Source organism: Tursiops truncatus, chromosome 16, assembly GCF_011762595.2.
Source record: "Tursiops truncatus isolate mTurTru1 chromosome 16, mTurTru1.mat.Y, whole genome shotgun sequence".
Classification (NCBI taxonomy): Eukaryota; Metazoa; Chordata; class Mammalia; order Artiodactyla; family Delphinidae; genus Tursiops; species Tursiops truncatus.
The window spans coordinates 35171054-35186523 of NC_047049.1; the positions used below are offsets into that span (position 1 = coordinate 35171054).

General features: G+C 42.0%; 1 protein-coding gene and 1 pseudogene across 7 annotated transcripts in view; both read left to right on the forward strand.

Annotated features, from left to right (window-relative positions):
* Nucleotides 1-15470, forward strand: part of HTR7 (5-hydroxytryptamine receptor 7) — a 95734-nt gene that overhangs the window by 11499 nt on the left and 68765 nt on the right. The gene's annotated exons all lie outside the window — the stretch shown is intronic.
* LOC141276817 (heterogeneous nuclear ribonucleoprotein A1-like) lies at nt 4207-15243 on the forward strand (annotated as a pseudogene).

The following is a 15470-nucleotide window of genomic DNA, read 5'->3' on the forward strand; positions in this document are numbered from 1 at the left end:
GTAATGACTGGTTTGTGAAATTAATTGTAATGGATTCATGATTTGTGGGGTCATCCATACAGCAAGCATGGTAGGACCAGGGTCTCTCTTGTTGGAGACTGAATCACCAGCCCCCAGCATAGTACTTGGCACATAGTAGGTGTTCAGTTAATCCGTGTGGATTGACTGAGGAAGGAAGGAAGGAAGAGAGGGAAGGTGGGTGCCTCTGATTCCCAAACATCTGGCCCTGCCTTCTTTTTTTTTTTTTTTTTTTTTTTTTTTTTTGCGGTACGCGGGCCTCTCACTGCTGTGGCCTCTCCTATTGCGGAGCACAGGCTCAGGACGCGCAGGCTCAGCGGCCATGGCTCACGGGCCTAGCTGCTCCGCGGCATGTGGGATCTTCTCAGACCGGGGCATGAACCCGTGTCGCCTGCATCGGCAGGTGGACTCTCAACCACTGCGCCACCAGGGAAGCCCTGGCCTTGCCTTCTTATTCTCCAGCTTCTTATGAAATATTCTTCTTGGTGAAGTTTTTTAGGGAAACCAAATTAGAGTCAGGAGATTGTATAATGAAACAGAAACAGCGTGGAGGCAATGGGACAGTCCCAAGGGGTCGTCCCATCAAGGCATGGTAGGCTGGTGAGTCACTTTCTGCTCTACACGTGGGTGAGGAACACTGACATAAACAAAGCCCTAGTGATGCAAAAGATTTAGCAGCTTAGAGCCAGGAGTCAGCTCTTTATTGTCATCATTGCTGTGCCATGAAGCAGGGTGAAAAGGCAGACAAAATGAAACAAAAATCCCAGATCCTTTTCGTTTCAATGAACAAAACATATTTCGACCAAGCTCATGCATCCCAGAAGGAAAGCCATAGGTGTCAGGCATGAAGGAGATACCCAAGTAGGGAAGCACAGTAACTGACAGTCACAATATCATTTATTGAGCACGTACTATGTGCCGGGCCCAGTGCCACGGGATTTATGTGATGCATCTCATTTCATCCCCATGACCACTCTGTGGTTACTCTCATCCCTGCTACTCCTGCAGGATGAGGAAAGGGAGGCTGAGAGAGGTTAAGTAACTTGCCTAAGAGCACACAGGGGGAAAGCAGTGAATCCTGCTTGGCTGAGGGAAGGTCTGACTCCAGCTCGGAGGGCTGTTGGCTTTGTGAACATCATCTCTGAACCATGTCAAGTGATAAGTGTTTTCTCCTGCTGTTCAGACAGGACAGTGATGATGTTAATAATAATTATTATTATATTCATATCAGTCCGTAGTCTCTTATCTAATATCCTTGGGGCCAGATGTGTTTTGTCACATTTTTCTCTAGTGTTCATCTGTGGTATCTCCCACTCCAGTCCATCTGTTAGCTTTGGGGTTATGGTCAAGGTGAGGTCGCTGTGGAATGTTAAGATCCACATCTTCATAGTTTTAAGTTAGATGAGTAGGAGGTCCTAACAAAGAGGCCAAGTGTATATACGTGTGTGTGTGTGTGTGTGTGTGTGTGTGTGTGTAAGAGAGAGAGAGAGAGAGAGAGAGAGAGAGAGAAGAGGGATGGAGAGAGGGTTAGGTAGGTGGTGGGGATATGGATGGAGAGAGAGAAAGAGGGAGGAGAGGGGAGAGGGAGAGAGAGGATACATGGGCGAGCAAGCTAGAGGAGATGGTGGGGGTGAGATTTATTTACTAAGCAAACCCTTGTTGTTTGCCTACTGGGTATTGAAGTACTGTGGGGATACAAAGCTGAATAAAGACGCAGCCTCGTCCTCAAGGGGTTATCTAGTTGAGCCTAAATTAAGATTATTTTATTCACACACCAGAAAATTTGGACCTTTAAAAAGTTAGGTTGTACATGTTGCTTTGCAGTCAATCCCTGTGTGATATGACCTTTCTTGAAAGAGTTTATGAGTCATTTAGCTTCTGTTTGCAAACAATTGGCTAGTTTGAGCACTTCCATCAATAAAACCCCCAGTACTCTATGGTCTGTTTTTGAACAGCCTTTCTGTGCCTGGAGAGCTCTTGTTAAGGACTGCTGCAAAACGAGGACTGCTAGGTCAGAACTAAGCGCTCATGCTTCTGATGTTGCCTGTTCAAGTACAGGATGCCAGCCTCTGGGGGCTGAGCAGCTGTGGGACTTCGGGGGAACATCTCCAGTGCATCTATTTGGGGAGCTTATTTTTGCCCATTTAGCCAGTTTGTATTCTCACTTTCATCCTGGCCTCTGTTCTGATTCAAATTCTGTATTTCTGGGCATTCTGATAATATTTCCCAATCTTTCAAAGAGAGGCAGCTGGATAGCTTTCTTCCTTCCAAATGGTTCTTTCATGTGGAGCATCAGGCAGAACCGTCCACCTAAAGGGGGCTATCAATATTTATAGCCTATCATGGGGAGACTTAAATGGCATGCTTCAATCCATCTATAATCAATCCAGCCCAGCTGCCTGAATATTTCAGAATTGTATTTTGGGAGATGTATGTTCTATACGTTAGGTTTGAAAAAGTCTCTGATATTCTCAAGAGAAGTCTTTGCAGATTCTCCCGTTTAATAAACAGATTACCTCACGGTTTTATACTTGATAGTTTTCTGAATACTGCCAGGCTCCTACCACTCTGGCTTCCTTTCTGGGTCAAAGGTGATAGTCCTTGGTTAGCAATTTCTTCTTCTTTTTTTGTATTTTATTTTATTTATTTTTTTATACAGCAGGTTCTTATTAGTTATCCATTTTACACATATTAGTGTATATATGTCAATCCCAATCTCCCAATTGATCACAACACCCCTCCCTCGCTGCTTTCCCCACTTGGTGTCCATATATTTGTTCTCTACATCTGTTTCTCTGTACAAGTTCATCTGTACCATTTTTATAGGTTCCACATACATACGTTAAATACGATATTTGTTTTTCTCTTTCTGACTCACTTCACTCTGTATGACAGTCTGTAGATTCATCCACGTCTCTACAAATAACCCAATTTCATTCCTTTTTATGCCTGAGTAATATTCCATTGTATATATGGACCACGTCTTCTTTATCCATTCATCTGTCAATGGGCATTTAGGCTGCTTCCGTGACCTGGCTATTGTAAATAGTGCTGCAATGAACACTGGAGTGCATGTGTCTTTTTGAATTATGGTTTTCTCTCGGTATACGCCCAGTAGTGGGATTGCTGGGTCATATGGTAATTCTCTTTTTAGTTTTTTAAGGAACCTCCATACTGTTCTCCATAGTGACTGTATCAATTTACATTCCTACCAGCAGTGCAAGAGGGTTCCCTTTTCTCTACACCCTCTCTAGCATTTCTTGTTTGTAGATTTTTTGATGATGCCCATTCTAACTGGTGTGAGGTAGTTTTTGTAGTTTTGATTTGCATTTCTCTAATAATTAGTGATGTTGAGCAGCTTTTCATGTGCCTCTTGGCCATCTGTATGACTTCTTTGGAGAAATGTCTATTTAGGTCTTCTGCCCATTTTTGGACTGGGTTGTTGGTTCTTTTAGTATTGAGCTGCATGAGCTGTTTATATATTTTGGAGATTAATCCTTTGTCCATTGATTCGTTTGCAAATTTTTTTTTCTTAATTTTTTTTTTTTTTTTTTTTTTTTGCAGTATGCAGGCCTCTCACTGTTGTGGCCTCTCCTGTTGCGGAGCACAGGCTCCGGACGCGCAGGCTCAGTGGCCATGGCTCACGGGCCTAGCCGCTCCACAGAATGTGGGATCTTCCCAGACTGGGCCACAAACCCATGTCCCCTGCATCGCCAGGTGGACTCTCAACCACTGCGCCACCAGGGAAGCCCCGTTTGCAAATATTTTCTTCCATTCTGAGGGTTGTCTTTTCGTCTTGTTTGTAGTTTCCTTTGCTTTGCAAAAGCTTTTAAGTTCCATTAGGTCCCATTTGTTTATTTTTGTTTATTTTTATTATTTTTTTTTCTTTTTTGCAGTACGCGGGCCTCTCACTGTTGTGGTCTCTCCCGTTGCGGAGCACAGGCTCCGGACGTGCAGGCCCAGCGGCCGTGGCTCACGGGCCTAGCCACTCCGCGGCATGTGGGATCTTCCCGGACCGGGGCACGAACCCGTGTGCCCTGCATCGGCAGGCGGACTCTCAACCACTGCGCCACCAGGGAAGCCCTATTTTTGTTTTTATTTCCATTACTCTTGAGGTGGATCAAAAGAGATCTTGCTGTGATTTATGTCGAAGAGTGTTCTTATGTTTTCCTTTAAGAGTTTTATAGTATCCAGTCTTACATTTAGGTCTCTAATCCATTTTGAGTTTATTTCTGTGTATGGTGTTAGGGAGTGTTCTAATTTCATTCTTTTACATGTAGCTGTCCAGTTTTCCCAGCACGACTTATTGAAGAGACTGTCTTTTCTCCATTGTATATCCTTACCTCCTTTATCATAGATTAGTTGACCATAGGTGTGTGGGTTTATCTCTGGGCTTTCTGTCCTGTTCCATTGATCTATATTTCTGTTTTTGTGCCAGTACCATGTTGTTTTGATTGCTGTAACTTTGTAGTATAGTCCGAAGTCAAGGCGTCTGATTCCTCCAGCTCCGTTTTTTTCCTTCAAGACTGCTTTGGCTATTCGGGGTCTTTTGTGTCTCCATACAAATTTTAAGATTTTTTGTTCTAGTTCTGTAAAAAATGCCATTAGTAATTTGATAGGGATTGCATTGAATTTGTAGATTGCTTTGGGTAGTATAGTCATTTTTACAATATTGATTCTTCCAATCCAAGAACATGGTATATCTCTCCATCTGTTTGTATCATCTTTGATTTCTTTCATCGGTGTCTTATAGTTTTCTACATACAGGTCTTTTGTCTCCCTAGGTAGGTTTATTCCTAGGTATTTTATTCTTTTTGTTGCAGTGGTAAATGGGAGTGTTTCCTTAATTTCTCTTTCAGATTTTTCATCATTAGTGTATAGGAATTCAAGAGATTTCTGTACATTAATTTTGTATCCTGCAACTTTACCAAATTCATTGGTTAGCTCTAGTAGTTTTCTGGTGGCATGTTTAGGATTCTCTATGTATAGTATCATGTCATCTGCAAACAGTGACAGTTTTACTTCTTCTTTTGCAATTTGTATTCCTTTTATTTCTTTTTCTTCTCTGATTGCCGTGGCTAGGACTTCCACAACTATGTTGAATAATAGGGGTGAGAGTGGACATCCTTGTCTTGTTCCTGATCTTAGAAGAAATGCTTTCGGTTTTTCACCACTGAGAATGATGTTTGCTCTGGGTTTGTCCTGTATGCCCTTTATTATGTTGAGGTAAGTTCCCTCTATGCCCACTTTCTGGAGAGTTTTTATCATAAATGAGTGTTGAATTTTGTCAAAAGCTTTTTCTGCATCTACTGAGATGATGATATGGTTTTTCTTCTTCAGTTTGTTAATATGGTGTTTCACATTGATTGATTTGCATATATTGAAGAATCCTTGCATCCCTGGGATAAATCCCACTTGATCATGGTGTATGATCCTTTTAATGTGTTGTTGGATTCTGTTTGCTAGTATTTTGTTGAGGATTTTTGCATCTATATTCATCAGTGATATTGGTCTGTAATTTTCTTTTCTTGTAGTATCTTTGACTGGTTTTGGTATCAGGGTGATGGGGGCCTCCCAGAATGAGTTTGGGAGTGTTCCTTCCTCTGCAGTTTTTTGCAAGAGTTTGAGAAGGATGGGTGTTAGCTCCTCTCTAAATGTTTGATAGAATTCACCTGTGAAGCCATCTGGTCCTGGACTTTTGTTTGTTGGAAGATTTTTAATCACAGTTTCAATTTCAGTGCTTGTGATTTGTCCATATTTTCTATTTCTTCCTGGTTCAGTCTTGGAAGGTTATACCTTTCTAAGAATTGTCCATTTCTTCCAGGTTGTCCATTTTATTGCCATAGAGTATTGCCATAGAGTTACTTGTAGTAGTCTCTTAGGATGCTTTGTATTTCTGTGGTGCCTGTTGTAACTTCTCCTTTTTCATTACTGATTTTATTGATTTGAGTCTTCTCCCTCTTTTCTTGATGACTCTGGCTAATGGTTTATCAATTTTGTTTATCTTCTCAAAGAACCAGGTTTAAGTTTTATTGATCTTTGCTATTTTCTTTGTTTCTATTCATTTATTTCTGCTCTGATCTTTATGATTTCTTTCCTTCTGCTAACTTTGGGTTTTGTTTGTTCTTCTTTCTCTAGTTCCCTTAGGTGTAATGTTAGATTGTTTATTTGAGATTTTTCTTGTTTCTTGAGGTAGGCTTGTATTGCTATAAACTTCCCTCTTAGAATTGCTTTTGCTGCATCCTATACATTTTGGATCATTGTGTTTTCATTGTCATTTGTCTCTAGGTATTTTTTGATATCCTCTTTGAGTTCTTCAGTGATCTCTTGGTTATTTAGTAACATATTGTTTAGCCTCCATGTGTTTGTGTTTGTTACAATTTTTTTCCCTGTAATTGATTTCTAATCTCCTAGCGTTGTGGTCAGAAAAGATGCTTGATATGATTTCAATTTTCTTAAATTTACTGAGGCTTTATTTGTGACCCTAGATGTCATCTATCCTGGAGAATGTTTCATGGACACTTGAGAAGAAAGTGTAATCTGTTGTTTTTGGATGGAATGTCCTATAATTATCAATTAAATCTATCTGGTATGTTGTGTCATTTAAAGCTTGTTTCCTCATTAATTTTCTGTTTGGATGATCTGTCCATTGGTGTAAGTGAGGTGTTAAGGTCCCCCACTATTATTGTGTTACTGTTGATGTCCTCTTTCATAGCTGTTAGCAGTTGCCTTATGTATTGGGGTGCTAATATGTTGGGTGCGTATATATTTATAATGGTTACATCTTTTTCTTGGATCGATCCCTTGATCATTATGTAGTGTCCTTCCTTGTCTCTTGTAACATTCTTTATTTTAAAGTCTGTTTTATCTGATATGAGTATTGCTACTCCAGCTTTCTTTAGATTTCCATTTTCATGGAATATCTTTTTCCATCCCCTCACTTTCTGTCTGTATGTGTCTCTAGGTCAGAAGTGGGTCTCTTGTAGACAGCATATATATGGATCTTGTTTTTGTATCCATTTAGCGAGCCTGTGTCTTTTGGTTGGAGCATTTAATCCATTCACATTTAAGGTAATTATTCATATGTATGCTCCTCTTACAATTTTCTTAATTGTTTTGGGTTTATTTTTTATTTTTTTTTTCCCAGTACGCAGGCCTCTCACTGTTGTGGGCTCTCCCGTTGTGGAACACAGGCTCTGGACGCGCAGGCTCAGTGGCCATGGCTCACGGGCCCAGCTGCTCCGCGGCATGTGGGATCCTCCCGGACCGGGGCACGAACCCGTGTCCCCTGCATCGGCAGGCGGGCTCTCAACCACTGCGCCACCAGGGAAGCCCCTGGGTTCATTTTTGTAGGTCCTTTTCTTTTGTGTTTCCCACTTAGAGAAATTCCTTTAGCATTTGCTGTAGAGCTGGTTTGGTGGTGCTGAATTCTCTTAGCTTTTACTTGTCTGTAAAGCTTTTGAGTTCTCCATCAAATCTGAATGAGATCTTTGCCAGGTAGAGTAATCTTGGTTGTAGATTCTTCCCTTTCATCACTTTAAATATGTCATGCCACTCCCTTCTGGCTTGTAGAATTTCTGCTGAGAAATCAGCTGTTAACCTTATGGGAGTTCCCTTGTATGTTATTTGTCGTCTTTCCTTTGCTGCTTTCAGTAATTTTTCTTTGTCTTTAATTTTTGCCAGTGTGATTACTGTGTGTCTCGGCGTGTTTCTCCTTGTGTTTATCCTGTATGGGACTCTCTGTGCTTGGGTGGCTATTTCCTTTCCCATCTTAGGGAAGTTTTCGACTATAATCTGTTCAAATATTTTCTTGGGTCCTTTCTCTGTCTCTTCTCCTTCTGGGACCCCTATAACGCGAATGTTGTTGCGTTTAATGTTGTCCCAGAGGTCTCTTAGTCTGTCTTCATTTCTTTTCATTCTTTTTTCTTTATTCTGTTCTGCAGCAGTGAATTCCACCATTCTGTCTTCCCGGTCACTTATCCATTCTTCTGCCTCACTTATTCTGCTGTTGTTTCCTTCTAGTGTATTTTTAATTTCAGTCATTGTATTGTTCACCTCTGTTTGTTCTTTAATTTGTCTAGGTCTTTGTTAAACATTTCTTGCATCTTCTCGGTCTTTGCCTCCATTCTTTTTGCGAGGTCCTGGATCATCTTTACTATCATTATTCTGAATTCTTTTTCTGGAAGGTTGCTTATCTGCACTTCATTTAGTTGTTTTTCTGGGGTTTTACCTTGCTCCTTCATATGGTACATAGCCCTCTGCCTTTTCATTTTGTCTGTCTTCCTGTGAATGTTAGCAATTTCTTGACAGAAAAATTGCCTTTTCTTATTATGGGAGTCCTAGGGGATTCATCTATTCACATCTTCAGTATTTATTGATTACTTAATCTTTATTGGTTACTCTTTTATATCCTCAGCAAAAGCAAATAAGGCCTCTGCTATCTTAAATCTTACATTCTAGTAAGAATAAATAGGCAAGAAACATATAAACTAAACACACACACACACACACACACACACACACACACACACACACACTGATTCATTAGTAATAAGTGCCACATGGAGAATTAAAACAGAGTGATGTGTTAGAGTGGTTGATCATGGAAGGCCTGTCTGAGGAGGTGACATATACATCATGATGTAAATAACGTGATGGAGCTGCCTATGTGAAGATCAGGAGGAAGAACATTCCAGGCAAAGGCAGCAGCTGGTACAAAGGCCCTGGGCCAGTGTGATTGGAGTAGAGAGATCAAAGGAAAGCCCAGAAGGAGATGAGAGTAAAGCAGTGGTCACAACTCATATTGGGATTTGGGACAGGTAAAGAGATTGGATTTTATTCTAAATGCAGTGGAGGCCTTGGAGAGTTTGAAGTCTTGGGTGACATGATCTGGTTTGTAATCTTAATAGTTCCTTGTGGTTACTTTGTGGAGAATGAAATGGAAAGTAGTGTGAGTGAAAGCTGGGAGACCAATGGGAAGGCTTCTGTTGTTGTTGAGATAAAAGATGATTGAGAGGAGTGAAGATGGAGCAAAGTGGAGGAGTTCAAGATACGTCTGGGAGGCACACTGGCAGAACTAACTGATGGATTGGATCTGGGGGGTGAGGGACAGAGAAGAAAAAAGGATGACTATGTGCTTTGGGCTCGAGCAACTCAGTCGATGGTTATGCTGTTGATCAAATAAGAGAGTAGCAGAACTGGTGGTGAAAATCAAGAGTTCTATCTTGGGTTTTTAAAAAAATTTATTTTATTGATATATAGTTGATTTACAATGTTGTATTAATTTCTGCTGTACAGCAAAATAATTCACTTATATATATATAATACACACACACACACACACACACACACACACACATTCTTTTCCATTATGGTTTATCACAGGATATTGAATATAGTTCCCTGTGCTATACAATGGAACTTTGTCGTTTATCCATTCTATATATAATAGTTTGTATCTGCTAACCCCAAACTCTCAATCCTTCCCTCCCCCCACCCTTGGCAACCACAAGTCTGTTCTCTATGTCTGTTTTGTAGATAAGTTCATTTGTGTCATATTTTAGATTCCACCTATAAGTGATATCATTTGGTATTTGTCTTTCTCTTTCTGACTTCACTTAGTATGCTAATCTCTAGGTCCATCCATGTTGCTGCAAATGGCATTATTTCATTCTTTTTTATGGCTGACCGCTACATTCCATTGTATATATGTACCACATCTTTATCCATTCATCTGTTGATAGACATTTAGGTTGCTTCCATGTCTTGGCTATTGTGAATAGCGCTGCTGTGAATATAGGGGTGCACGTATCTTTTTGAATTATAATTTTGTCTGGATATATGCCCAGGAGTGGGATTGCTGGATCATGTGGCAACTCTATTTTTAGTTTTTTTTTTGAGGAACTTCCATACTATTCTCCATAATGGCTGCACCAATTTACATTCCTACCAACAGTGTAAGAGGGTTCCCTTTTCTCCACACCCTCTCCAGTATTTGTTATTTGTAGACTTTTTAATGATGGCCATTCTGCTTTCTGCCTGTGGACGCCACCGAGTAAGCATCGTTGATGTCTCCCCCCAGCTCCACTGCCGTCGTGTCTAAGTCAGAGTCTCCCAAAGAGCCCGAACAGCTGCGGAAGCTCTTCGTCGGAGGTTTGAGCTTTGAAACAACCAATGAGAGCCTGAGGAGCCATTGTGAGCAGTCGGGAGCGTGCACAGACTGTGTGGTAATGAGGGATCCAAGCACCAGGCGCTCCAGAGGCTTTCGGGTTGTCACGTATGCCACTGTGGAGGAGGTGGGTGCGGCCATGAAGGCAAGGCCGCACGAGGTGGATGGAAGAGTTGGGGAACCAAAGAGGGCCGTCTCAAGAGAAGATTCTCAAAGACCTGGTGCCCACTTAACTGTGAAAAAGATTTTTGTTGGTGGCATTAAAGATGACACTGAAGAACATCACCTAAGAGATTATTTTGAACAGTATGGAAGTGATTGAAATCATGACTGACCAAGGCAGTGGCAAAAAGAGAGGCTTTGCTTTCGTAACCTTTGATGACCATGACTCCATAGACAGGATTGTCAGTTAGAAATACCACACTGTGAATGGCCACAACTGTGAACTAAGGAAAGCCCTATCTCAGCAAGAGATGGCTAGTGCCTCATCCAGCCAAAGAGGTCGAAGTGGTTCTGGAAGCTTTGGTGGTGGTCGTGGAGGGGGTTTTTGTGGGAATGACAGCTTTGGTCGTGGAGGAAACTTCAGTGGTCGAGCTGGCTTTGGTGGCAGCCGCGGTGGTGGTGGCTGTGGTGGCAGTGGGGATGGCTATAATGGATTTGGTAATGATGGGAACAGTTTTGGAGGTGGTGGAGGCTACAATGATTTTGGCATTTACAACAATCAATCTTCAGATTTTGAACCCATAAAAGGAGGAAACTTTGGAGGCAGAAGTGCTGGCCCCTATGGTGGTGGAGGTCAGTACTTTGCCAAACCATGAAACCAAGGTGGCTATGGCTGTTCCAGCAGCAGCAGGAGCTATGGCAGTGGCAGGAAGCTTTGATTACCGCCAGGAAACAAAGCTTAGCAGGAGAGGAGAGCCAGGGAAGTGACAGGGAAGCTACAGGTTTGTGAACTCAGTCAAGCACAGTGGTGGCAGGGCCTAGCTGCTACAAAGAAGACATGTTTTAGACAATACTCGTGTATGGGCAAAAAAACTCGAGGACTGTATTTGTGACTAATTGTATAACAGGTTATTTGAGTTTCTGTTCTGTGGAACGTGTAAAGCATTCCAACAAAGGGTCTTAATGTAGATTTTTTTTTTTTGCACCCATGCTGTTGATCGTTAAATGTAATAGTCTGATCATGGTGCTGAATAAATGTGTCTTTAAAAAAAAAAAATCATGGCCATTCTGACTGGTGTGAGGTGATCCCTCATTGTTGTTTTGATTTGCATTTCCAAGAGTTCTATTTTGAATGCTAAGTTTGATATCATTAGACATTTGGGTATAAGAGTCTCGGGTTCCAGAGAGAAGTCAGGACTGGAGACACAAATTTGGGCTTCATTGGAAATGATATTTAAAGCCATAGGGTGGGGTCCAGCTACCCGTCCTTAGCAAGATAAAATGTTTAGAGGTCAAGAGAAGAGGAAGAGCCAGCAAAGTTTAAAAAGGGATGGGCAGTGAAGTAGGAACACCTGGAGAGTGCTATCACGGAAATTAAGGGAAATGTTTTGACAAGGATAGAATATCACCTGTGTCAAACGCTGTTGTAAGATAAAGCTAGAAAAATGGCCAGTGAATTGGGTGACCTTGAAGTCACTGGTGATCTTGAGAAGAGAGGTTTCAGTGAAACAGTGGAATGGAAGCCCCGGTGGAGAGAGGTGAGGAGAGATTGGGAGGAAGGAAGGAGAGACATTGACTAGAAGCAGCTCTTTCAAGAAGTTTAGCTACTCACCTGGGAGTCGGGAAACCTGCATTCCAACCCTGTATCTGCTGCGTTGTACCTTCGTGATAATTGTTTATGTGCCTGTCTTAAATTCCATTAGAATGGGCAAGAACTTTGACTTCGATTTTCCTAGCATTTGCAGAGTTCCTGGCACACAGTAGGCACTGAATCATATTTGTTGAATGAATGGATCAATGGATTAAGGAATATCCTACTAGAGTAGAAACACTTTAGGCTCAAGACAGTGTCTGATTCATCTTCCTCAGGCTCATGTACACTAGTGGGAATGCAAAAGTATCCCTGAATGAATAAATGAGTCTGGTAAATTTGGGAGAGAGTAGGGGAGCTTGGTGTGGAAAGGTCAGGGGTCGGGGCTGTTTAGACCAGGATTCCTGTAGGATTGGGGAAGGGCACAGAAAGCTCTGTTAAGACAGAAGCCAGGGGACAGGACACAGATTCTTTTTCTGTGACTCCTAACTGTGGCCTTGCGTAAGTCACTGTACCTTATTTCTAAACCTCGTTCCTCATGCATGGTAGAAATATCTCCATGAAGTTAACATAAGGAATAAATGAGATTATATACTTGAGGAGTTTAGCCAAGAGCCTGACTCATATAAAACAACCACCGATTGAGAGCATTGTTATTATTACTAATATTAATATTAATAATAGCTGTGCCAGGGAATTGAGTTCTACCAGCTAGTCAGGGCAGCTCTCTGGGACTGGAAAGTTGTTTGAATGGGAAGGTTCACTGATGCCCTTTCTGAGTCTTTTCTTCTTTCATCCTAAAAGGAAAAAGCACCAATAAATCAAGTTTGCCTTTAGGAAAAGTCTATATGGGGTCTTGATGAGGCTTCAGGGAATGCCAGCCTGCCTGCAAACCACCCTACCTGTCCAGTGATGCCAGAAATAGGGGCCAAGGTCAGTTCCATGATTTCCTGCAGATGCTGCTTGAGGCACGTCAGGGACTTGAGTTCATTCATGCTGAGGTGCGCTCTGGGTCAGTCGGGAAGGATAAATGACGGGTACCTTGTATAATGTTGTAGAGAATGGGGAGGGGAGGGTTTGTGGTGCACCATCACTCCTCAGATAACATCCTAGCTGTCTCCTGCGCTTGCCCTTTCCTCTGTGTACTTCGTATGTGTCACAGGAAGTATAGGGGCTGCTTCTGTTTTCCTGCATATACCATGTCCTCCTTTGCTTCCATGTCCCAGTACATTCTGTTTCCTCTGCCTAGAATGCCCTCCTCTTTTCTGCCTATTTCCCAAGCATTCTTCATGACGCAGCGAAAGTGTCATGGTCTCCAGGAGGCTGTCCCTGACACCTTGGTCTGGCTTAGGTGCTCCTCCCAGGCTCTCCCTGACCACTCTGAGCTTCCTTCTCTATTACCATCAGGCTGAAATGTAGTTGGTTATATTTCTCTGTCCCCCACACATCAAGTGCTGAGGTTCGTGGGGACAGAGACATCTTATTCATCTCTGTTTGCTTCCAGCTTCTGTTGGTATGTGGAAAGTCTCAATAAATATTGGCTGGAGAAGTGAACGAATGAATGAATGAATGAATGAAACTGGCAACAATTGACTATTTAATTGTGTCTTGAGTATGAAACAGGAAGGGAAAATGAAAGAGGGACATAGAAGCCGCACCATTTATGACACAGTTCTGCTTCGGCGGGTCTTGTTTCCTTACTCCCTTGAGTGGGTACCTCATCATAGCTGCCAGAGCCTTTTTTCTATATCTTTGAAGGCACAGTTCTGCTTCTCATGGCTTATGAAGATGCTGTGGATTTCATTTCCAGGATGTCCTGTCACCAAGGTCTCCCTGTAAGGAGGGTCAGGATAATAGGGTTTTTACCTGCAGAGCGTATCATATGAGTGTCCCCAGCAGCCTTATTGGGTTAGCTTCCAAGCCCCAGGGGCAAGATTAGACACTGGAGACAGTATGATGGGATGCACTACAGCCACAGATATTTCAGATATACTTGTACAAAAAGAAATCATGTTTTGAATCTAACCTTGCCTCCAGAACCTCTCATTGCTCCATCTTTGGTGAGTCTGAGGCATTTTTCCATTTACATGCTGGTTCCTGTCTTGATTCTTCTTCCAGGGAACAGCTCCTACCCTGGTAAATTCCCAGGAGACTGTTACATTCCCCTCAGATATCATTTGTGTGTAGCCTTGTGATAGATTATAGAAATGGCTCCCAATTCTTCCCATGTCTGTTGTGCCTTTCAAGTGTGACTTTACCACCCTTCCCATATTGACTCTTGGCGTGGCCGTCTAACTTGCTTTGGCTGATGGGACTTTAGCAAACATGGTGTAGGCAGAGACTTGGAATTTGCCTTCTTTTGCTGGTTTTGGGAACCCTGTGACTGCCGTCATGTGAGGAAGCCCAGGCTGGACAACGAGAGACCCAGGGCTTAGTCCTCCGACTTCCCTGGCTGCCAGTTACCACTCAGGTGAATGAAGCCATCCTAAACTACTCAGGCACCAGCAGGTCTACCACCCGACCACAGACATAAGAAAACCCACCCGAGATGGACTGACGTTGCCTGGCCCAGAACGGCCCCCCTAACCTGCCAATAGGGAGCTGAATAAATGGCTGGTGTTGAAACCACATGGTTTTCGATTAGTTTTTACACAGCAAAGGCTAACCGACAGCAAGCCTTTAGTATTTTGACCCTCCTTTCCCCTGAATTTATGTTCCCATGTTGATTTGTTTGTGTTATAGCACAATGTCCATAATGTTCTCTGGATGACTGTTTATAAGTCTACCTTCGCAGCAGACCTTGGATACTCCAAAAGCAGCAGTGGTGTCCGCAGGGCTAATAGGATTTGCTCACCTAAGGCCTATCCCAGCGCCTGGACCAAGAACGCACTCTGGAAATGTGGACGGGCCAGATGAGAATGTGCAGCTCAGTTGTGATGTCTTTGGGTCTTGGCTTCTGTGTCACCAACAGTCTCTTCACTTATTTCTTCCCCACTCCCCAGCTAGGTATCCAAAACCTGATGTTTGCTATACTCGTGACATTTTGTATTTTCACATTCTCTTTTATAGTTATGGTGGTCTTTTTCCCATCCTTATCCTATCTTTGTGTATCTATAGATAATAAAGTCCCCCAAGTTTTTTAAAAATAGGATTATATAGTCATAAAAGATACTGCCGGAAAAAATTCTTTTGATGGAATCCAAGTTTCTTTTTTCTAAATTATAGTTTTCAGATGGCATTACATGATGATTGATTTATATTTTCTTTGATTTTATTTTCAATGTGGAAGATTTATATTTTCAAAATGAACAATTTTTACACTGAAAGCTATTAATTTCATCTTGTCTAAGGTGATAACTTCAAACAAATTCGTTTAATGTGTAGCTTCGGTAAAAATCTATGATTGATTGTTGCCATTTTGGGAACCCTAGAAAGTCAGTCATATGAAGGAGTCCTTCAGAGTCAGAATGAAGGAAGAGGAAGGTAACTCAGGTAATAGTCATTAACAACTCCCCAAGAAATTTTTGTTGG